Source organism: Sebastes umbrosus, chromosome 10, assembly GCF_015220745.1.
Source record: "Sebastes umbrosus isolate fSebUmb1 chromosome 10, fSebUmb1.pri, whole genome shotgun sequence".
In the NCBI taxonomy this organism is placed as follows: domain Eukaryota; kingdom Metazoa; phylum Chordata; class Actinopteri; order Perciformes; family Sebastidae; genus Sebastes; species Sebastes umbrosus.
Window position 1 is genome coordinate 20,846,707 of NC_051278.1, and position 25,247 is coordinate 20,871,953.

At 40.3% G+C, this 25,247-nt stretch overlaps 1 protein-coding gene and 1 long non-coding RNA gene across 3 annotated transcripts in view; both read right to left on the reverse strand.

Moving 5' to 3' along the window:
- grid1a (glutamate receptor, ionotropic, delta 1a) overlaps positions 1-25,247 on the reverse strand; it is a 327,001-nt gene that overhangs the window by 226,737 nt on the left and 75,017 nt on the right. The gene's annotated exons all lie outside the window — the stretch shown is intronic.
- On the reverse strand, positions 14,113-23,698 carry LOC119495290. Its single transcript, XR_005208424.1, has 3 exons — positions 23,508-23,698; positions 18,133-18,136; positions 14,113-14,123 (listed from the first exon to the last, which is right to left on the reverse strand). It is a non-coding gene; the product is annotated as an uncharacterized LOC119495290 (long non-coding RNA).

Sequence of the window (25,247 nt, forward strand, 5' to 3'; positions counted from 1 at the left end):
GCATCTCCCCTCCTGCTGTTAGCTTTGTATTGTGTATGAAAAACATGGGCTGATGAAAATGAGGACAGAACAACAACGCACATAAATACCAGGTGCAATTGTATAAAATTCATAATCAACCGCCTCTTCTCTTCCTTTACTTGGAGATCCTTGATCAAAGAGGTTCTTTAATCAAAGCATGGCCTGATTGCTACTCAACCAATTCTGTCTCACCTGGGAGAGGAGGGAGTTTCCCTAGACAGGTATAGAGACTCTGTGAGCTGTCCAGAGCAACCAGTACCCACTGTGACCAAGCTGAGCAGTCCTTTCATAAAGTCTATCAAACACAGGCTGGAAAGCAAAACCGCAATGCTTTGATGTGAGAAAAATGAAAACAAATTCAATTAAGTTGCGTCAGATGTGCCTGGCAAGGGTGATTTGCAAAACTGCTCACAAATCCAGCACAGCAAGCAAAGACCGGGTTGAGTATTCATAAGGAGGTGAAGAACGATGAGGGGAAACCTAATGAGACAAGTGGTAATTACTAAGGGTCGGGGCTGAGACGACACATATATCTCCCGATTCGATACTATCACAATACTTGGGTGCCGATTCAATATGTATTGCGATTCTACAAGTATTGTGATTTGATATTACAATTCATTGGGATTTATTAACTTTTTTAACACTGGACCATGGGAAAAGTTGAATCATACAGTTCAAGGGACTTTTACTTAGGAAAATATCCAAATTAATACAGTAAAAAATGTTATCAGTCATTGTCAGGAATTATTTATAAAAGAAATTCCAGTAACCCAAGAATCAAAGAATAAAGACATTTTCCTCTCAAATTAGTGGTATTTTCTTTTTAATTTATAAGAGACATGTAATGTTTTATACTTCTGGGGAATATAATCCAATCAATCTTATTTCCATATATATATTTTGTTCATACAATTCCCTTTGTTAACAACTTCTTTTGAAAACCAAACGTAGTCACACGTGTCTACTTCCTCTAACTTCGCCAAGTCCGTCGCTAGCTCTCCCGTCAGCTCCGTTCTCTTTATACATCCATGGTCAGCTCCATCGGGGCCGTTTGAATGCATTTAACATAAATGTCAGTATATGGGTGCTCTACAGTTGTAACATTGGCTGATTTAACCACGGAGATGAGAGTAACGGCTGGCTTGACCGCACGTTACCGTATTACGATAACATTTCCTGTCCATGACAGAGTTAGCATGCAGCTTTAGCCATGATGTCTAGCTCTGCTTTTCCTTCCTAGTGAAACCCAAAGTGTTTCCATACTTTACTGTATGTGTAGTGTTTACCACTTTGGATTTAAAATGTGAGTGTACTGGTCGTATCCATGCTGTCCCTCCACCTGTTTCCTGCTTTGTCGTTTTGGCTCATTGCGGTTCGTTTTGGTGACGGATACGGAACGGATATGACGTCAAGTTTACTCAGACTACAACGGTAAAAGCGGTAATTTCCTTCTACCTCCACATAGACTCAAATGAAGCAAATATATTGAATCTGGCATTAAAAAAAAACAATTTCAAAATCATAATGCGATAGCTGAATAGATTTTTTTCCCACCCCTAAACCCTACTAACTACTCCCTATTATCTTCCCTACATCTGTCTCTTTGCCATTCTCTTCCCCACCTTCTAAAAGAAAGGGGAGCAGAGAGGGTACAGGGACATAAATGGGACCCAGGTGCACCTCAATGTTTTATAGAGTCTCCTTTTACCTCTTTCCACCTCTCAGCTCACTTGTACTCGTTTCCCACACATTGACAGTACGTGCTAGAATGGTGCGATACTGCCTGCTAGATAGATAGAGCTTCATGATTCCCACACTTTTAATTCAATTACTTTTTTCCCTGACTTGTACAATAGCTTAGACAGAAGTAGCAGGGTCTTAAACAACCTCATTTGAATAATCCTATAGCGGAGGAAGGACACATTTACATAACCACAAGCTGGATTCCACTCAAGGCACTGACTGGATGCTTTGACTGCATCTTTGGATTTCATTCCATCTCCTAAAATTGGCTGGGAATTCATACCATTTTCTGGAAAATGCAGCAAGTAATGAAGTGACTCTTTTAGAAAGACAATTGAATATATCCTAGAATGTTTCAAAGCATAGTGCACTAAAATAAAATGGTATCAAAAGCTCACCCTATTATATTTCTATTACTGTTTGGATATGCCTACGCAATGTGTATCCTTCTTAACTAACAGCAACATCCTTTTGTAAAGGCTTTTGACTTATGCTGCCTTCATGTGCAGAGCCCTCAGTATCTCACGCTGATCAAAGCGGTGTCCATGGCTCGACGAGACGAGGCCGGAAGATCTCCAGATAGATGAATAGATTAGCATCATTAATGACAGTGACACAGGGATTTAATTGTGGCTCTTGTATTCCGGCTAGCGTGGCCCCCGGAGGGGCTATCTCTCAGCGGTGAAGCCCAGCCGACTCCGGCAGTCACAGAAAGGCAGGGCTGACTGATTGGCTGAGATGTTAATTCCACAGAGCTATATCCATGGCTACACTTCCATTTCATTTGGAAAGAGACGCTTGTTCATCTAGTTGCTACCACTTGACAAGCGAGCTAATCATCAGTGGCTGGGACTTGCCCAGAGATCGCCTGATTACTCATGCAAGAAGAAATTGAAGGAGTATTTTGTGTATCTTGAGAAGCAAAAAAAAAAAAAAAAAAGTAGGAGGTAAAGGGCTGTGAAGCAGAGTGATGAATGATAATGACTTAACTGGTATTTGGTGCTGATGCCTAGAACTATAAGTCTGTAAAACATGTCCTCAATAATGAATAATAGGGAAGATAACACGCATACACAGGAGGTAAGATATAAAACAATACATCAACAAAATATGCGAGCCATTTATAAAAGACTTTCCTTTTATAAATTGAATTTTCCTGTTGCAAGTGCTTTTAGCAGCTCCATTGAAATGTCAAGGACATTTTAAACCTAGATGCAATTTTCACTTAGATAGATGTTTCTACACTCCATTACAATCAATTTGGTTACAACGTTTTAAAGAAAATGAAAATAGAAAAGTATTCAACACAGTGCAGTGGTCTCATTCACAAGATTGGTGCCATAGTGCAGGGTAGAAAAATCCCCTAAGCATAATGCTTACTACCATTTGTTCTCTTAGATGCCATTAGAACTATTTGTATTCTAAAACATTTCAACCTAAATAATTCAGACCTGTTTCATAAAATAATTTTGTTCAAATTGAAAGGGGTGAGGTCAGAAAGTGATTGATTTCTGACGAAATGCCCCAGCACACGTCCTGCAGTGGTATACAATCCATACCTGAGTAAATGAGTATCTTTATAATACCAACATATCAAGAAAAACTGTTCCAGACATGAAAAGACATGTTCCAAAACGTTTAAATGTGGACCGCATGCTGTAATTGGCCAAACATAACAGTGGCTCTGAACCATGCACACTTAAATTGAATGAAATGGACCAATACGGCGTTTTCTCTCATCAGTGATATATCTTTGTTCAAAACGGAGTCGATCGCGAGCACACAAGGAATTGGATATCATGCGTAGAGATGGTTCTGGTGGTTGAGTGAGTTCCATTATGCCGAGCAAACTTAATCGATGGCAGAGATGTATTTGAGAGAATGTGAAGGTTCATTCAATAATACTCAGTCCTATAGAATATGATCACAAACTGAGCAATGTGCAGAGTGAAGAGTGAAGAGCACCGCTCTCATGACTGCTTCTGCTACTTTAACCTTTTCTTTTTCTTTACTAGACTATCCATTTCCAACAGAAAGGGAGAGCAGAAGATGAAGCAAAAGAAAGCACCACAGATAATGGGGAACGAAAAATGCCACATGGCTGCACAAGGGAGGCCCATTTAATTTGCCAGGACCAAAGCATGACCAAAGCTGGGGAACATTATGAATAAATGACATGCATTATTTCACATGGATCTGCTTTGACTTTCACTGTTTTTGTTAACTTTGTCATTTCCCCGCTCTCTCCACTCGCAGCGCCACGCCTGCACAAATGGGAGCTTCTGAATTAAGTCCAGAGAGCCAGCATGTTCCTCCTCCCCTTTGTCTGTGGTGTAAAGAATGTTCCCTCATCACTGCTGCTGTGTAAATGTCCCCTGCTTTGCTGATGGATCCTCACAGGGTGGATTCAACAGCAGGGTCTGATTGAATTCCCCACCATTAGATTAATCTCGAGCAGACACATGGAGCTGCCTGCACAGGACTACGAATAAAAACGCTTATGAATATGACCATTATCCCATACACACCAATACACAAACAAATGCAGATATACACAGCAAAATGTGCATAAACACAGCCACACACTCCCAGACTACACCGTATGGTCCCCTTTGTAATACCCAGTTTAAAAAAGACTGTCTATCATGTAGAGTAAGGTACTGTATGACTAAACAATATACCCCCGTCACACAGTGCATGTACACAGTGACTAGCCTGGATGAACAAAGGAAGCTCAGCAGTCATACCTGAAATAGTTTTTTAATAATAAAAGACCCTATTCATATTCAAACAATCCACTCTTCAAACCAAATTACCTATTTATTACGACCACAATGCAACAATAACACAATAAGAGTTGACAGCAGTGATTATTTCTCCCGACGTGACTGTACTTTGCAGCTAATTACCACTTTTTTAATGTGAAAATGTCCACTTTTCTTTGATTAGAGCACACTGTTATGGGCCTCTGGTGGCAGTCAAGCTGCAAAACAAAACTCAAGACGGAGTTGTAGGCAAGGTCCACATGGAGACAATTATCGCCTCAAATTCCATTCAAGCATAGGGGATTTAGTTTTGTTATAAACTGCAAGCCATAATCATCTATTACTGTGTTACTGTCTATTATGGGGTTGACCCATTCCACCCTTTCTCCACTCCAAATGGTTCAAAATGCAGCTGCTAGACTTTTAACTGGAACACAGAAAAGACAACACATCACTCCTGTCTTGGCTCATCTGCATTGGTTACCAGTGAAATACAGAATTGATTTTAAAATGTTACTATTAGTTTTACAGGTGGGTGCCGTCAGAGTCGCTAGCTGTCTGCTAGATGTCACCTCGGATAATTCGAGTCCCTGAACCTCTCAGCCGTGTTTATGATGTATCATGCACATATCGGACAAATGATATGGCATGCTGTGCGTTTAATGGTACGCCAGGCATCCTGCTGGCCAATGTGCGGTCGACCTCCGTGTCCGCATCAGTTTCCAAAGGGATATCGGGAACTGTAATGTCTGTACTGTAATGTAAAATAAAATACTGGAAAACAGGACAGTGCCATTCAACCGCACTTCTTTTTTTCTTAGAGGACTCTAAAAATGTGCGGAAAAAAGCCAGCCATGCCGCTTTCATTCTTTTATCTAAGTTGCTTGGGAGATTGCACTTGTGCCTGCTGTTACTAAGCAACCAAAACCTGTGCACTGCAATGACGCTAATGATGTTGGGGTAATTTGGTAAAAAAAAGCCTGACCGACTAAACTAAACAAAATCAAAACAAAGCTAAATACATTTCCAACACCGTAAGTCCCTCACTGTAACATTACTGCTCGATTTCTCTGTGCCAGTTTGGCTGAACTTTCAACCGGATGTTGTGACATCCTCGGACGGAAAGGGTGAATCAAGTAAAATAGTCCATGGGACAGACCATAAAGCTCTGGGTAGCACTGCACTAAAAGGATTAACCTCTCCTCCATATATTTACAGTAGACTGATATTTACAGAAAAAAGAATAGAAGTGATTGGTTGTTCCTCATCACATGACACGTGGTGCACGGTGCAGCGTTCCAAAGGTTGAACTGTGTTCATCTCGGGGCGCGACGGAATCGCTCCAGCGTTTAACCGCACCTGCCACACGTCTACATTGACAAGAATGAATTAGTATCTTTTATGCACCTTTTCATATCTTTAGTTATGAACACCTGTACTGAGGCAGATCCTGACCCATCCGCCTTGACTGGAAAGCACTTTGGATCAACTCACCTTTTTAAATGTGCTACATAAATAAACTGTCTTGACTTGCCTAACGATGTATTAGATTAGTCAAAGCAACAGTATGCATCTGCAAACTGTTTATGGTGGATTTTTTTACAATAATGGGCGCCCATGACCTCTGTTAAATAAAGCACACTTGCAGAAACAAACGCTTGTGGCAAAAAACATCATTGAGTTTAAAATTGAAGGCGTTAATTGTGATTGGACATAAATGAAATTACACAGACGCTTATCTTTACGTTTCTGCTGCAGTCTGTAATTGTTGTGATGCAACTAAATTGATGGTTAACTGGGCCATGATGTCTACTTAAACTGAAAAACAAAACATCTGAGTCATTATCAAGGAAGGACTGTTTTAAGTTCTAACACGTTTATTCACAATTTTCATGGTTTTTGAACAGTGGTGTCCGTTTTTTCAGGGTGAATTTCTCTCTCGCCTTGCAGTTCAACATTTTTAGTATAAGAAAATTGGATCTAATAGTTTTGTGTGGGCTGCAAATGCCCCTGCTTCTGTCGAACAGCTGTTTGTAGATAGGGTAAATATACTGAGCAGGACCTTCCCTGTTCCCTGTGCATATGTTTATGTTCAGAGGAAGGAGTTGGAATGAACCTCTGTGGAACAGTTGGTTCCCGACACATCTGTTTATGCTCAGACAAGGGTGTCATTTTTAACAATCTTGCTGACTGTCACAGTGCTATGCAGTTGTTGGTTCTAAATGAAACTTTTTGAAGTTCCACTAAGAAAAGTTGCTTGAATGTGCATTTATTTTTGTTATGGTTTCATTTGTGAGTCTTTAACTAAGATAACATGCTACAGTTTAAAGGATAAAAAACAAATCAAGATTCATAAAAATGCAAAATGAAATTCTGATAGTCTGAGATTTGTTGTGTGTTTGGCTACCAGCATGTATATATGACGTATAATGAATTCTTCAGAAAAAAGCTGGCTTAAGTTTAACCTAGAATATAGAAGTTCAAAATGCATTCATTAATTTATGACAATTCTGACTCAGAGAACAAATGATTTGAACTTCTGATACTCTTAAAGACTTGTTTACATCAGTAATGTTGGAAAAGAAAAGTCTGACCACCGGTGTAATGTCCGATCGAGGATAGTCCACAAGCATTGTTGTACTTAAAAATGGTTGCCATAGGCAAGCTATTCTGTGTGACTTGGAGCAACAGCTAATAAACACAGAGCACCATTTTTCTGTTCCATAGTTTTGTTTAGCCTGGTTTAGGCTTAGTCTAAGGCTTTAAAGTTGGCAATAGTGATTGTATCCTGCATACAGTGCCTGATAAAATAAGGCAATATTAGTAAGATACTAAAATAGTAGAATAGCAGTAAAATTGAAGTACTTGATAATAACATAAATAGGAGGTTAGTGGTCAGCATGTAAAATATCAGGGAAATACATAGAGAGATTAAAGCTTTACAACCAAGCCTGTAATAGATGACTTTGAACACGATTACTCACTGACTTTGGAAACATCATGCATTTATAAAGAAGATTTTGTAGCTTATATTTTAAAGTTAAATGCATCAACCTGGTGCACTTAAGAGGCTAGAAGTCTATGAATGACTTGTGCTCCTGTAAGCAATTTTGTGCTCTAGTAAATTATTTAATCATAAACACTTTACAGCAAAAAGTCACACCCACAAAGCACGGTAAATGAGACGGGGTCCGTATTTTAAGACGGGTCTCACTGAGGATGATTGTCGCGCCGAGAGCAGGGAGCTCCGTCCCTCCCCGTAGGGAGAGAGTGCACAGCGAGCACTGAGCAGCGAGTTCTGGACGATGGGTGCTGTAAAGCACCACCTTCACTGTGGGCCTTTCCAAGCCAACCTAGAGCCGGTCGCGGTGCCAGAGCGTTCCCACGAGGGGACCCTCTCACACCGAGTGGCCATCCCTGACCCGCAGAGCGGGTAAAGGAAAGGGGTGCTGGATTTATAACACAAGACAAAATGAGAGCATAATTTCTGTCGATTATCTTGTTTTCATAATCATTGGAAGCTAAAATCATAATTGGATTTAAAATTTGATTAATCGCACAGCCCCTGCATCTTAAAATCACGAAATGACGCCATGCACTCTTCCTGTATTGTGTAGTAAATATGAACAAATGAAAAGACCCCCTGAGGATTTCACTGTGATCATTCAATTAGCCTATGATCCTCTCATTAGGAGGGAAAAAAATAAAAAATCAGGCTCATACTTTGTGGAAAAAACGAAATGAGTCAGCCTAATTTTTGCAATGGGATAAGCAATTATAGCATTGTCAGTGATCTGTATAGTTTTTATGTGTTTTTTTTGCTATAAAGAAACAGCATGGTATTGGCCTTCTATATCAGCTAAGGCACAGGGACACATTTGTGCAGACAGCTTTGATGATTTGGAGAGTAAAGACAGCATGAATAGCTTTCAAAAGAATCTTCACTAAACAAGCTTATATAGTCTGAGTCATGCATCACAAATATACAAATAAAAAAAACACCATATTCTATATACAGTGTATCACAACCAGTACAACACATATTTCAAGGTGGTTTCTATGAAGCAGGATTAAATGTCACATAAGCTGTACAGCTAAATGTATATCAACATCAGACAACCAAAAGTCACCACCGCACATTTAGTTTAGTTTAGCAGATTGTCAGCTGTGTGTCTGCCCGGCGTAACGATGCTCTGTCTGCCCAGATTAACGATAGCGATTGTCCGACAAACAGCGTGTGTTTTCATGCTACTTTAGCAGCTGTAGCTCTGCTGGTAGCTTCGTGCTCGCTGCTGCTCTGTCATTGCGGCATAACTTTTGCGCGTGTCCGACAGACCGTGTGTATGTGTGTGGCGGCGGGGAGTGTGGGTTTGTCAGTGGCGTTATAGCTGTGAACGTATCTGTAGCAGACAGTGTGTACAGTTTATTTGTCGCCATAGTTTCAGCTGGGAGATGTGTTTGAGCGCCGGTGCATTGTAAAAACACACTTCATTCAAACTGGACAGAAACAAAATAAAACTCAAAAACAAAATACAAAAACCGACAGTCTTTCCAGTGTTCCAATAATTTGGGTTTACTTTTTCATCAATTAAGATAAGCAGTCACATGAATCTGAACTCCCTTTTTATTTAGAAAAGACCTTCCAAAAATCAGACTACAGCAGTCTATAATATAAAAAGCTGCATCTTTTCAATGCCAGTATCTGTGTGACCCACCAAAGACAAACAAAAACAAAGCATAAATGCTTCTGCAGTGCATTACAAGTGTGCTGTAATCTACAAAAATAACATAGCAGCTCTAAGACGGGGCTCTTTCTAAATGCCTGTGGCATTTTACAACGCATGAATTAGCCTACAGGCAAGCAGACTTCACCTTACTCATAGCTCTTCTACTTTGTGTTTTCAGTCTGCGTGCACGTTTTTTCCAGCCCGACATTGTTGAAACAGAGTTAAAAGTGGTAGCAAGAGCAACAAGCTGCCGGACTGCCGAGAGTGTTTGAATGCAGTCTCTCTGCTCCCTGCACACGGAATGTGTGTGTGTGTGCAATGCATCCGCCCTCACTGAATCACCAACGGAAAGGGGAGGAGATAAACTAGTGCGACAGTAAAAATGATATTCTGTCACAGCATCGATGTGGAATCGTCCACGTCCGCATTGCGATGCATCTTAGAATCAAGACATTTTCTCACATCTCTAAATAGCGTGCAGAGACCTTTCATCTACTGTACACTCGAGGCTAATTTTCCATAATGAGAGGTGGACTGATAATGACATATACATTGAACGCATGTCCAGAAGACAGAGGTTAAAGAAGAATAGCAGAGAAGCCCTTGTTAGGAAACCAATTTTAGGCATAGCATATGGTTAGCTGCCTTGGCCTGGAGCAGCTTGAACATTATAGAGGAATTACTCTCCCAGGACAGATCATAATCACTGTGTGCCCAGCATCAACATTAGGGTCATTTTTTTCCACCCATTTCTCTACAGCTATATTGTAGGTGATGCAGCATTTTGGACAAATAAGCGAGTGCGGACACCGAGGTCATCGAGGTGCTGCTGCTTTCTGCCTTCGCACCAGATGGCGAGCCCCGTCTCACCTCTTTCTTCCCTTCTCTCCGCTCATTCCTCTCAGTTTTACTACGGATGGCAGTCGACGCTATTCTTGCTGAGAGAGATATCGCCAACTGCCAAAGACGGCGCCGTGAGGCCCTGCCGTCAAGTCAAATGAATGCAGATGCATTTATGAGATGCAAGCTTCTGTTTACAGCAATAATTTCTCTCAGCGGGGGTTATCACTGCGAAGCACCCTGCGTATAGATCATCTGTTAAACACATCTCATCTCTCATGCTCTCTCTCTCTTCCAACCTCCCTCATGCAAAACAGTGGCTAATTAGTTCTACCCTGTTTTGTACTAATTTACTGCAGTACTTTTGCGCCCGTCCTCAAATCTCAAAGGTGTTTAAAGATAAATGTGTCTGCACCATTGTTGTCCATTTGTGTGCGTTTGTGCTCGTCAGTGTGTTCCGCTTGATGAAGACACGTCTTGCCGGGATGATGTATGCATGATAAGCGACTGTGAATCAAACTGTGAGCTGAATCGCAGCATCGAGAGAGAAAATGACTGAGGGAGAGATGAAGAGGGTGAAAGGGGGAGAGACAGAGAGACACTGAGAAGTGAGAGAACGCCGTTGAGCCTCTGGGCTGGGTAATTGTAATGGTGTCTAATGAATAAGGTCATTACTGTTAATGTCTTTCAGGGCATTACAGTCTATGTGTTATGTCCTTTCTACACCCAGGCATTGGCAATGACTGGATTATGACACAGTGGCTAAAGAATAATTTGCAACACTTGAATATATAACAAACATTTCTATAATATTGTCTGAGTTTAATATGTCACACTGATGACTGTGCATGAAATAATGGAGTCACTCTTGGCCTCAAGTGTCTGAACAAAGATGAGTTCTCCTGCAGTATCTTTTTGTTTTATAAAATGATCAAATATTATCCTCCCATAAAACCCAAATCTAAAATATATCTTCCTAACAGCTTGTACAAATCCCAGCAAAAGATTTTAAAATATAACTCTAGCTACTAGAAAAGCAACGATTAGTTGATTCATAAATTATTTGATAATCAATTAATATGGCTGTTAATCGATTAAAATATTTAATAAATCACTGAAAATCAATTAACAACACAAAACAATGAGAAATATTGTCCAGAAACGCTCACATGGACTGCATTTAGCATAAAAAATATGCTCAAATCATAACAACTTGCTCATAACTTGACTATGACTTGCTCCAAACTGCATGTGATTATCATAAAGTGGGCATGTCTGTAAAGGGGAGACTCGTGGGAACCCGTAGAACCCATTTTCATTCACATATCTTGAGGTCAGAGGTCAAGGGACCCTTTTAAATTTGAATCGATTGACAGCCCTAAAAGAAATGCAAACATATTGCCAAGGGCTGCTCCTGCGTCAGAGCCACTGACTGCTGTCACGCGCACCTACGTGCTGCTAATGACCCTTGACCTTGTTGGATGCCCCCAGGACCTGGACAGCGCCATTTGTCTACTCGATGTGGCTGACAGTCTGTCTGCCCAGCAGGTCCTCTCAGGCCTTACTTTCGGCCACTGACCTGCACTGATGAAAATCCAGGCCGTCTGTTAGCTTTCTCAAGCCAGGCTTGTTGGCACACGGTGCCACTGCCACCCACAAATACACACTCATGAGCACACTTAGACTGTACACAAACAGTAAACATATGCCGGCACTTAAGCACAATTATTGGTGCATGCCTGAAAATACTGTACACATAGATGACAGTATATACACAGATACATACACAAACATGCACAGTTGCCATCTTAGCCTATCTCAGCTGGTGCGGAGTGGCTGTACTAACACCATGAATCCTGCCATATGGCCAATGACATACTGCTCTTCATTAGGGCTCAAAGCGACAGCCCTCTGGGGCTAAGCTGTGACTCACTGACACATCATGGGCAAAAAGGTTTCTGCCAAAATGGCTTTTACCTTATGAACAGCCATTGTAATATGCTTATGTTTCAAAAGCTGTTTCAAATAAGTCTTCTCAGATTCATCTACCAAGACAACAGTAAGTGTTTTCCACATTTAGGAGGCATTTCAGTATTGGCGAGGGCAAATATAATTATAGCCTACTTGTAAAATGAGGGGTGTTGGTGATTAATGTTGAGTACTGGTTCATTTCTGCAATAGTCTAATATAAGCCATTTCTAACAGCAACCCTTAAAGACGATATATCATAAAAAAACTGACTTTTTCATTGCTTGTACACATACATTATGGTATCTGGAGTGCCTTCCAACCCACAAACTATGAAATAAGACAACCCAGTCAGTTTTTTGTGGGCTCCCTAGATGAGAAAACATGTGATTCAACAAGCCATGAAGATTTAGCTCCACTTATATGTCACATGCAGGCTCTTTAGAATATACCATCCATGGCTTGAGAACTACCTTTGCAAAGATGCCCCATATTTTTCTAGCAAGGCAATCAAAACAGAGCGTTGCAGACAGAGGGTGACTACAGGTATACTCAGACAGACAAAAAGAGAAAATAATAATGTTTTTTGAACATTAAAGCATGTAAACATGTTCTAGTAGAAACCCAAAATACATATATGAACCTGAAATGAGCATGATATGTCCCCTTTAAAAGCCAAGTTAGAAGTACATAGAGTGCTCCAGGGAACGATGTATTTTTGTAGGCCAACCAGGAAGTTAGCATCGCCCTGGTATCCCTCAACATAAAGCCAATGGGATTTTTCCATTGGGTTTTGGATTACTGCAGAAAATAAGCTCTGTGGCAAACAAACATTTATGATAATTACATGTTTTGTTCAGAAAGATAATCTTCACAAATGAACACCACTTTTATGATTTTTGAAAGCTAACGTTAGGCTATAAACAAACTACACCACGGTCGCATAACCGCGAGTATACACAACAACGCTGTAAAGGTGGACAAGTTAGCGTGATGACGTTTAGTAGTCTCATTTAACCACTTGTTAGCAACCGCCTTTTTTAAGACGCAAAGGCTTCAAAATTCACGAGTGGGGGATTTATTGACATATTTTATGTCGTATAACAAAAGGTTAAGATTTCCGGGAAAGGTCCATAGAGACAGACAGCCATTCACAGTCACATTCACACCTACAACCTACGAAATGATCATGATATTTTTAAGAGTTTTAATGTGTTGATCTTTCTTTAGATAGATACCTGTGGACTCCCAGTAGCTGTTTTGTCCTGGAGCTTTTTCTTTAAGACTTTTCAATACTTAAAGTAAAACTTATGTCAACTTATGACAACTTCTGTTTGTGTGTTCTTTTGTCTTGATCTGTGTGCATCTTTACATTGTTTCTGAAAATGTGACTAAGTGAGTGAACAATCTGTGTGTGTGGGTGTATTGCTTTTAGTTTGAGTTCTTCGTGGGAGATATTCCTTGTAGAAGGGAGTGGGTGTTATTTTTCTTTAATATTTAATTTGTGTATTAAATTGTAAGTTTTCTTTTAAGCTGATTGAGGTTGAAACCCATGAAGGGCTATATAAATACACAAGTTGTGTTAAAGTTTATTTGGCTGTCAGAATAACTTTGCTTCTGTCGAGCTGTAACACCTGCAGCTCTACACCCACACCGATCTAAGTGAAGGTTAGAAAGACTGCATAGACTATATTTAATTGGTTAATTCATTGGTGTCACATTGTCAGATTGTGTCATTTGGAAACACACGTAAAATAGTTTCCGCTGTGTGCACCATCGGATTGCTTTGACGGAAACTGTTACTCATGCTTCAGCAGGCTGTTCAGAATCACAGGGCATTTAAGTGCTTTGAAAAGCTATCATTTACAATTGCACTTGTGTGCCCCGCTCACTTCTACTTGGCTGAGGTTGTGACTTATAATAACTGTAATTGGTTACAGTCAAACTTTGATTTTAACACATTTTTGTATTATTTATATATATTCTCAATCTTTCATTGTTAAGATTACATTTTATTGGATCATAGTGCTGTGTTATGTATTTTGTCTTAAAATCCCTGTTCTGTACCACATGTAGTAGGGCTTTTTCATTTAATCTATCATTTATTCAACCAGCCGTCCGAAAGTGGCAGGTTGCAACAGTTGCAACAGTTGCCTTTTTAATGCTATATAGCTGGGGTTGATATTGCTGATAAGCAAGAGTACACTATATTTAAAAAATTATCCAACTAAAAAACCCAGCACAGTGTTGCCAACTCTTTTCCAATGAAAGTAGTTAGCAGCACTAGCTCCAAAAATTCCTACATCTAGCGAGAAAGTCACCAAGTCGGAAACACTGACAGTCGGTCCCTTCAGGCCTCCCTCCAAAGCCACTCCCCCAAAATCATCATAATGAAGGTGTATGTGGAAGTGACTGAGATAATTCTTTTATGTTTAAGGAAACATCAGGCTTGACTTAAACATTGTTCTCCTAACTTTGTAAAACAAAATGTAACAAATAAATACATGGATATTAATCTATTGAATTGATATTTATTATTAAAATAATAAATCATACACTAGCAACAAAATTAAGAGGAATTACAATTCAGGTGTAAACCTTTTTAATGCAGCAACAAATTGGTCAAAATGTAAACACTATATACTGTAATGTATATGGTATTTAAACATAGAATTTAATTGAATTGAATAGATCGGCCCCATTGTCACCAATACCCAATTCAGCTATTTGAGTCAGTATCAGCCCGATATCTGATCCAGTATCGTTATCGGTGCATCCCTATGCAGAGTGCATGCATGCAGGCAGGCGAGTAGGTTTATTACAGTCCATTACAGGTACCGGATTTTTTTTCTTCTTTTTTATTGATTTCTGTCAGTATGTAATGACAACAAATACAACACAAAATGCATTTGAACAACACTACCAACCCTACCTTTAAGAAAGTACAAGATGGTCAATTGACTAGTTAAACAGATAAAAAAATAGTGTCTTAAATCACGTGTGAAAAGCATATATGAGATCAATATTGGTGATATTAGCAATGAGATTTCTCACAGTGTAGTGTGAGAAATAAAATGGCTGTATACATATTTAGAAAAGGAACTGCATAATTGTAGTCTGTATACAAGCTAGCATTTTTCATTAGCTCAAGATTAAACATATTGGAAACCTTATTAAACCCATTCAAATGAGCCAGTCAGTAACTGTAAATAGGTCAGGACCTTCTCACATTTCCATTATAATGTTGCTAAAACAGTCACTTTAGTTTGCCTGTGGAAATAACAGTATTTTTCTGGTGTGATGCACATTTTAATGTATGCTCTTGGCATAGATATTCATATTCATATTTCATACTCTGTGAAAATATGACACACATGCATGCAAACACATTCATATACTTTAAATGACAAGCTATTTTCCACAGCTCTGTATGTGTCTAGAGGACTCACCAGATTAATAGGGCATTCTGCAAACCATATTGCTTTTGTCTGTTTGTCCCTAGTGCAAATATACAATACCATATATACCATATACAGTGAGGTTTCACCGTGAATTCAAAAATGGAGAGACAGGTATGGTAGGGCCAGTTTCCAGAAAAAAACATCTGTGTTGGAGCGAGGTGGAAGCAGGAGCTCCCCCGTGGGACTATCTAACTTCCCATCTGCCCTAAAAACCTTCACAGATAACAAGACTAAGGACTTCTACAAACATCCCCATCATCACAGCAGAAAGAACAAACTCCGTTGGAGTGCAATAAATACAATGAAATTATGACTCACACTGTTATGGTGAGCGGCGGGCGCTGTCTTTTTTTTTATGTTTTGTTGTTCTGTTAGCCCAATGCCACCCCAATCAATTCAAAACAACAGTTAGAAACAAGCATCACTATTTGTTTGATAAATATTGATCATGACAAAATCCCTATAATTATGAATGTCCAGAGTATTCAAACTAAAACCGTTCTGATGCGGACTACAGATTTATTGTATCACATTGTTCACCGGCAATGGATTGTATTATGTTATCTGTTAATGATTGTGTTGGCTATCTCAGTGCATAATCATAAGAGAACTGCTTGTAGACGAGTGGTTTTGTTATATGCATGCACAAATAGATAATTGCAGAAAAAAAATTGTTGTGCCTTTCAGTTTATTGGCCTAACTGGCCAATGGAGTGTGCAAATTAGAGCTCGAGCAGCCGTTCCCATGGAGCAACAGAAAACATTAATGCCTGGAACCATCGAGTCATAGGTGGTAATTGTGTTTTAGATTAAACGCTTAGTAGGCTGATTGTTGGTGCTGGCTGAGTCAATAAGCAGGCTTGGTGAGAGGAGTGCACACTGGACACGCCTTGATGATTAACTTCATGTTCCTAAATTGTATTTGTTATCAAGCATGGGGATTAAAAGCAGCAGTGGTCAGGAAGGAAACTGCATTAATAAAAGGTGCACTGGGTGCAAGGGGGTCTTCACTACAGGTTTGTTAGTGGACTTATCTGGAAATACAAAGCCCTCAGATGGCTGTATCCTCTAGCAGTGCTTGGAGGTTCACAGCAAAACATGCTCAACAATGTGTTCCCATCCGATTATTGCCTAGTTCACACAACACGACTTTAGCCCTGATTTTCCGCTCCCCAACAGTTTTTGGAGCTCCTTGACAAAAGCCCAAGATCAGAGGCACATCGGCACTTGAGCTTCCTGTGTGAACTGCTCCAAGACGCTTGCAGGTACTTACTGTATGTGTTGCAATACGGAGAAAGTTGTTGTTGCACCTAGAGGACTAAATAGTAAGAAAAGAGTGTAGAAAGGTGGAATCCAAGCCCCCAGGAAGAGCACCGGGCTGTGATGCAAATTTTCATAGTGGCCAAACGGTGGTACTACAACTTTCTGTGTCCGTCACGTGATGCCATTGGGCCCAAAAAAACTTTTTCCCATAGACGTACATTGTGAAAGAGACGTCTGTAACTCAGCGGATCTTTTTTTTAGGTAAATCAACTACCCAGTACGAACACTTGAATAGCCCTTATTTAAATCATTAGGTCCTAAAAGTTGTAAAACGCACTATTAGCCGAATCCAGAGTTGAGCAATTCTCATAGGAATGAATGGGAGCCTGCCCACAACCCTGTATCCAGTTCTCTTTATACATCCATGGTGGAAACAGGTTATTTTGTAAACACATGCCAACAACAACATCAGCAATATACTGTATCTTGCGCATGGTATCACGTCATTTACTATGTATTTCTCGCATGTGTTTTCATGGCAAAACATAGTTTGGAGACCTCATCGGGGATTCCTCCTGGTGAAAGTTCTTGTGTGTGAACCCCTGTTGCCGGTCAGTCATGTAGTGTGAAAACCACAACGACTTCAAGACTCCTGATTACAAGACAGCAAGTTGTGTAGTGTGAATAGTACTGCGATCTGACGACTTTGAAAGTTTGAAGTGTGAACTTAGCTTAAGCACCATCGTAACTCCTCAAAGCACCCCAGTTCGAAAAGGGACTTAGTTAGATTCCTTTGGTTGGCACATCTCTAACCTGACTGTAAGGCCAGGTTTCTTCTGAAATGAGATAGCCGTGTCACACTGAGCTATCACACTGAGCTGTTGACATTTTGAGAAATACCTACTGTGTCATCCCAGGTGAAAAAATTATCTTCAGCTCAATAACAATCTATTATGGATAGGGTTTTGTGGAGACACTGAGCCCTCACAATGGGTTATCATTCTAAAGGTGGGAAATTGACTGGTTCTCTCAGGGTCTCTGATATGTAATTATTTACAAAAATATCTACCTCCTTGTGTCACAACTGCAGAGGAAGATTAATCAATGTCGCTGACAAAGTATAGCAACCATAATTCAACAAAGATAATCACAACCAAGTTATTCATATAGAAGCAAAATCAGTACATTTTAATCTATGTAGAAAATGTACAAAAAAGGGGAAAAAGATGTGGCTTTCACTATTAGATAGAATCTTTGGAGCAATAAATCATTTTTCTATTTTTCATTCCATCTGTCACGCTTTGCTTCTTCACATTATTTACACTCTGACTCAGACAAAAACTAAACTATGGTTTCAGCAACAACACAACAAGGCATGTTAGTGGTTACAATGCTTTTCTACACAGCTAATGGGGCACAAGATGGTAACACTGGTGAGCAAAGCTTTGCTGCAGTGGGTGTGTGTCAACACTTGATTTGTGCAGCACTGACCTGTCAGACTTTAAGTCTCACTACTTCCGCGCTGTGCAGACAGCTTGTAATTCATGTTTTTTATATATATATATTATAGGCAGGGCTCCGACCCAGATTTTTTGGTCACATATGCAGATCTTTGGTAGCATATGCGACAGATTGTTTTGTTAGTCTGGAGCCATGATTGTAGGGCTGTCACTTTTTTTTCGAACATGGGAAACAATTAAATATTTTAATTGTAAAGACCTGTTTGAATTCAAGAGTTACAATCTATAAGTGGAAAGACAGTTTGAAGTAGTTTGCCTCGTGGTCCAGCAGTGGGCATTCTTAAAATTCACATCAGCTTGACCTATTGCACGCTCTATTGACCTATCAGTAAACTAAGGTAATAGATAAAATTAAAAGGAGGACACTGGCAAGAAAAGCTATACTAATCAGATATTACAGCTCAATATCTCAGACTACACTGCACTATAGCCCCGTTTCCGCCGGAGGAGTTTGCAGGGATGATCGTCGCTGATTGGTAAAACACACACACAGCACCGCTGCTTCAACTCCTTTACTGCTTCATTCATCTACAAGGAAGTACTCTAGTATAAATTTAGGACCATTTCAGGACGAGGGGAGAGCATTTCATTGTATTTAGTTTCTTGAAAAGTAGTCCCAGGGACTAAAAGTCCCAGAAACTTTTGTTGGAAACCCGGGTTATATGTTCAAATTACGCACCAGACTTGCTTAAATTATTTAAACTTTTTGAAAAAGCAACAGCCCTATGTATTGTGCTGTAAAGTTAAAATTCACACAAACAAACTCCCTGCACTTGCTGTGGACATGAGTAAAAATATTATTCATCAGTTTAGGAAATAAGCTCAAGCCCACCATGCTGTGAAGCAGTAGCACAGCTGGGGCACAATAACAACAACATTCTACATTTAGATTTTTTCATTTCTGTTTTGTTTTGTTTGGGTTCACACTGCTGAGCTACAAGCATGCATGACCAGCAGTTTTTCAGATGTCAACACCCTTCCCTTTACACCACTGTGATCAAATGCATTCTGAAGTAATTCCCAGTACTCTGGAAGACAAACAAGACGGGTATTTTCAGGCAGTTATTTGGTGTGACCAGAGATTTTTTTTCACCTGACCAAACAATCCAAACTAAAGTAAATGCTTCAGAGTGTTTGGTGTAAACACACCTTCAAAAAGTCCTTGAGCAAGACAGTGACGCTCTATCTGCAGGAGGATTCACCTATAGCAGACATGTACTCTCACACAATAATATGATATGGGTGCCTACTGTAATATGAAATGTTGTTCCATACATTTAATGTAGCTAATCTATGGCATTTATATTGTGAAACAAATATTTAAAGTGAGAGTCAATCAGTTGCAGGTTATTTCTCTGTCTCTATACACACATTTTATATCAATAAAAGTGTCCCTCCAGATCAAAATAGCACGCCATTTCTTGTTTTAAGGCACTGACATGGTTTAGGCATGGCCGTCCTTTCTAGAGAGTTAAGTTTAACGTGACAGGCACCTGCTGTACACAGGTGGACGCATGGCTGATTCCGTTATGGGAGGGTTCAATTTGCATCACTTAGCGTGCGCTGGGAGGTGCATTACAGAGATGAATACAGTTAAGCTGGATGCAATCTATTTACTTATGCAGCTGACTGTCGTTTTTGTTGAAAAACTGACAGGCCCAGTGTAACTAGTGCTCCAGTTCACCTAGGCATGCCTTTGAAATCAGTGCAGGGGTGACGTGTTTATACGAAATGGGGGAAGGCAGGTGTCTGCAGGCCAGCCAAGCGTCGTGTCTAGAAGGGACTCCGCAAACTGCGAAATCTCTCGCGCATGCGCAATAGATTCAGCACATTAAGCCTCTGAAAAGGGGTCGTGTCTAGAAGGTAGCCTCCAAATTGTGAAATCTGATCTGAGATCTGCAAAAACTCTCGCGAGACTTGCTGCCCGACGACCTATCCTAACTTTAAAGCTGCCTTGGGTAGAAATGTTACTGTAATGCCTATATCTCATATAAAATGTTTTCAGAAACATTTTGTAGTGTACTGTTTAGCTGTAAAATTAGAAAGTTTGTGACCCAGGAGCCATGTTGAGATCAGTTGAGGAAATATCAAGCACCGCCCACCAGCCGGAGCACAGCCAATAAGAACGCTCTCTCTGAAATCACCTGTAGTTGGCCAAAGTCCCCCGTCACAGGCTAGATTTTCTAAAGCTTACAACAGAGCCAAGAGGAGGTGCAAAAGTCTAGTTTTCTCTCAGAACACTTGAATTACAATATGCTGAAAGGTTATTATGGAATTGTTGCCCAATGATGCCAAAATATTCTGCTTACTGAAGCTTTAACTATTCCAAATCAATGCTTAACCTTAACCATCTCGCTTGAGTTTCCCCAACTTGCGGGTTCCCTTCTAGACGTATCCTAAAGTGTTTTTAAGGTCCTCAGCATCATCAGATTCTCGTTATAGCACAAAAACAGCATTTATGTTAAAATTACTGCCAAAAAATGTCAGAGGCTGAATTTCAGTCCCGTATCCCTGTCTACAATAGGCCTAATAATAATAATACGCATTGTGGTACAGAAATTATATCAGCTTTCTGTCATTGACACAGTTTGATAGCATACCAGTTCATGAATATCTTTGAAGCAATCATTACACATTAACATCATTAACATCTACTAGTTAATTCTCAAATTAATTATTTTAATTTCCTCTATAAAATTAAAATAATCCTATGATACTAAAACAACTAACTCTAAAGACTATTTAGAAATATTGATTCTGAGTAATTTAAGAACTAATTGTCGGTATTTATTTGTTAATTAGGTTAGAGCTGATTAATTAATTACATGATTAAAAGGGAAAAAAATAACTGATGATGAATATAATGATCTGTTGCAGCCTGGATTTGTTAATTATTTAGTAAGATTTTGGGTCCCTCACTGTAAAGTGTTACTACAGGCTATAGCTAGTCACCTGCCACTCACAAGTATGCTTATAGGGCTTATAGAGAAAGGTGTGTGGAAGAACCACTGGTGTTTCTTGCCATGCATGAGTGTGTAAGCTATACAAGCGTGTGTGTGTGTGTGTATTTATGCAACTCCATTTCTATCTTTTGTGTATGTGTGATGCAAGTCTACCGGAGTATTTCCACTGTGATTGGAGGGCGGCTGCAGCATTGTAAATGCCCCATCATTCTAGTTTTTCTTTTCTCCACCAGTCACATTTTCATATAAAGCGCTGACAGCCTATTGGACATCATTACAGCTGTGCTTTCAGTGCCTTCTGGCACTGTAATGAATACCCCTTTTTTGTGGTACTGCAATGTGAAAGTAAACAGTACCTGCTGCCTCTTTACACCTGTCACACGCAAACACACAAATAAAACACACACACACACACACTGACACCCTGAAAAATCGACCGACTCGGTACCTGTAGCTATTCAGACACGTAGCGTCGTATTTCAGGAAAATGCAAATTCTAGTTTTCTCTCTCTCTCGTGACCACACACACAAACGTATATATTACGATTGTGTTTGAGGGTGAGGAGAGCTGGCGGGTGGGAGCGGGACATGCACTTGCAGCCATGCTGCAGTAATGGAATCAAAGACTGATGAGTGTGCATACCAGACTATTTACTCTGCCTGGCTCCAAAACAAAAAGCCACGATCCCAACTATCTTTCATCCAGTGGCCCTTCCACCCCATCTCATAACATATGTCCCTCTGCCCCCCCTCCCTCCCTTTCGTCCTCCCTCTGAACTCCGAGTTAATCATTTAGAAATAATTAAATTCAATAAAGCGGAACAGATTAAATAAGAAACAACGATTGGGCGTTAAGGGGCAGTAGCAGTAGCTTCCTCTCCCCCACTGTAGGGAAGAGCGAGTGAGAGAGGAAGGAATGACTTACACAAGTTTCAGGGGGGGGGCGACAAAAAGGTATGACAAAGGATAAGAAAAAAGGCAACAGGGAGCACAAAAAGAGATGAGAGGGTCAGTTTAAATATGCATAAAGGCTGCGTGGTGATGGGTAGTGACGTCGAGCAGCGAGGGAGATAGAGGAGGCTGACGAGAGAGGCGAATAATGACCATAGAGAGAGACACCCCCATGCTTTACGACACAGCTGGAGGCTCACAGGCAGTCAAGGCAAAGAAGCTCACGAGTCGAAACGTGCAATTATAAAGAAGCAAACACACGTGCATGCGTATACTCTGCAAGCAAACCTCCCCATACACACAGAAAATGATCCGTTTGCTCTGAACATGTGCAGGCTTTGTCAGGAGTAAATTGCTAGTAAGTTAAATGCTGGCTTTCAATATTACTCACTGTTAACAATTCCAAGAAATATCAAAAACAACAATGTGTTGGTTTTATTTTAATACTTTCCCACTTCCCTACCCTGCCTGTAGCTGTCCTGAGCCCATTGGTTACTTCCTACTGAAGATGTAAATCTTAAAATAAGGGCCACAGATAGGCCTTCTTGAGGTTTAACTTGAAAAACTGCTCAGTCATAGTTTTCAGCAAACTTTTTAAACAGGAGTAAATATGTTATGTACCATTTTCAGTCCCAAATGAAGACACATTTGGTGAGCTTGTAAGTGTTTATGGCAGCAGGACGGCAAAACTCTGGTGCTTTTTTGACAATAACTGCTAGATGGCACTGCGGTAGCGCTGCTGCCATTTTTAACTGAAAACGCCAATGAGTGTGTGGCCATGGATGTATAAATAGACGTCTGTAAATCTTGTTCTTTCTTTTTTTTTTGAGGTAAATCAACTTCCCGGTACGAACACTTAAATAACCCTCATTTAAATCATTATGCTCTAAAAGTTGTAAAATTAACTAATGAACGTGCATCAGACCCTCGGGACTGCACCGCCCTGCACGCTCATACGACATATCTGGTTCTGCCAGCTTCCTGCTAGCTGTATGCGGCTGTAATAATGGATATATTGGCTGTAATTCATCACTTTTATTATCTTATAATACACCCATGGGCTGTATGCTGTAAGCCTGTACCGTGGTGGATGAATTAACGTCTCTGTTCCTAAACAACCGGCTATCGGCCAGTAGCTAGTAGTGCTAGTAGCATGACATAAACAGAATTTAATGTAGTTGTAGGCTATTCACTAACACGCAGGGCAAAAGCACAGGACACAACCTCTTATACATCCATGGTCTGTGGTCTATTGGACATCGATTTTGGAGATCCTTTCCAACTTCCATTTATGTCCATCTCTCACTTTATGCTCTTCTGGGAAGCGGCCGGGCAAAAAAGTTATTAAATAGATAAGTAAGTAAGTAAATAGTTATAATAGTATGCATATTTATAATATTGTTATTGTTCAACACAGGCCATTTCGGTAGAGATATTCAAATTATGACAATAGAATAGAAATAATTTTGTTTTACTTTTGTACGGCACTTTGTAGACAGACGTGTTGCGTAGCTCTGCTGCTGTATGCTGATGTTGCAATGGAACGATCAATTAGCTTTCACTTCTTATCAATATACGTTCTTTGGGTCTATGAGAGCTATACCAGGCTTTGGCTACACACATATACAATTAATTTATTTCACTATGGGTCTTTTCATGGGATTTGCAGACAATAAGAAACATAGAATATCATCGGACTTATCCTTTAAAGATGTAGTAAACTGGTTAGGTGTTGGTTCTCCCACAAATTGGATTCCTGTTGGCCGCTGCCTCCAGAGAGAAAGCACACCACTGTTGACCTTGATAAACAGATTACTCCTTCTTGCTGCGGTTTACACTGCACCACCTCACCACTGCTCCATATTCAAGTATTCTCGCACAAAGATGAATAAACTTGCTATTCCCCCTGCGCCTTGTTTTCAAATGGAGATGATTTGTAAGTTGGACCGTAGTTCCAGCTGACATGTAGGGCTTTTCAATTATGTATCATCTTTTAAGTTGGCTCCGGCCCCAGGAAAGTCCCTCTTGGCCCTTGCACTGGAGAAGAAGCTATTGACCGGGCTGCACTGGATTGAACATAAACAGTGTATTAGTGTGATTGGTTGGATAGAGCTGATCCATGCTGGGGGCAGCCTGTCTGCCTGCCTGCTGCTGCTAACCAATCTCAGAGGAAAAATCTGAATTCAATTAGTCTGGCCAGAGGAGCTCTCTCTCTCTCCCTCTCTCTTATGTTTGTTATCCAATCTCTTGGCCCTTCTCTAACTTGCTCTCTTGCTACCCTTCCTTATTCTCTTTCTCTTCCTCCCCCTTTTCTCTTTTCTCGCCTAACTCAGTCAGAATATCCTTATGACTGCTGCAGCTAACCCGACTCAGACTGGAGAGTGGAATTCAATTAGTCCAGCCGTAGGAGCTCACTGTGGTTTACTATTCATCCTCACATTCTTGCACTCCATCTGATGGTTATACTCTGATTTCTCCTCTCCCTCTTGCAGGTATCTCCTCTGTTCTCTCCCTGCCATCTGCTCCCAGCAGTAGTATAAATCCTCATAGATGGATAGAGGATAGGGCATGGGCGGAGAACAAAAGGCAAAAAAAAAAAAATAAGAAAGCTAGAAGGAGAAATGGAGAACGATCGTCATAAGAGGCAGTTGACATCCAGGGGGCTATTAAGAAGAGAAAGAGAAGATAAAAGAGGCGGGGAAAGGGAGAGATGGACCTGTAAAGAGGAATGATGGGATAATGGAGTGAAAAAGTAACAGGTATAAATAACTGGTTATGATGGCAGCAAGAGAAACGGAGAAAAAAAACAAAAATGAGAGCTAGAGGGTGGAAATACAAGACATAGAAAGTGATGGACTGAGAAAATAGCGTTGCGAAATAAGAAAAAGGCAGATGCTGTTTGCACCCAGGTGTGAATAGCCAACAATACTATCCGTACAGAAAAGGGCTTTTAGGCAGAAAGCTAACTATTGCACAATTAAGCAGCATATTCAACTTGGCCAGGTGGAAATAGCCGAATAGCT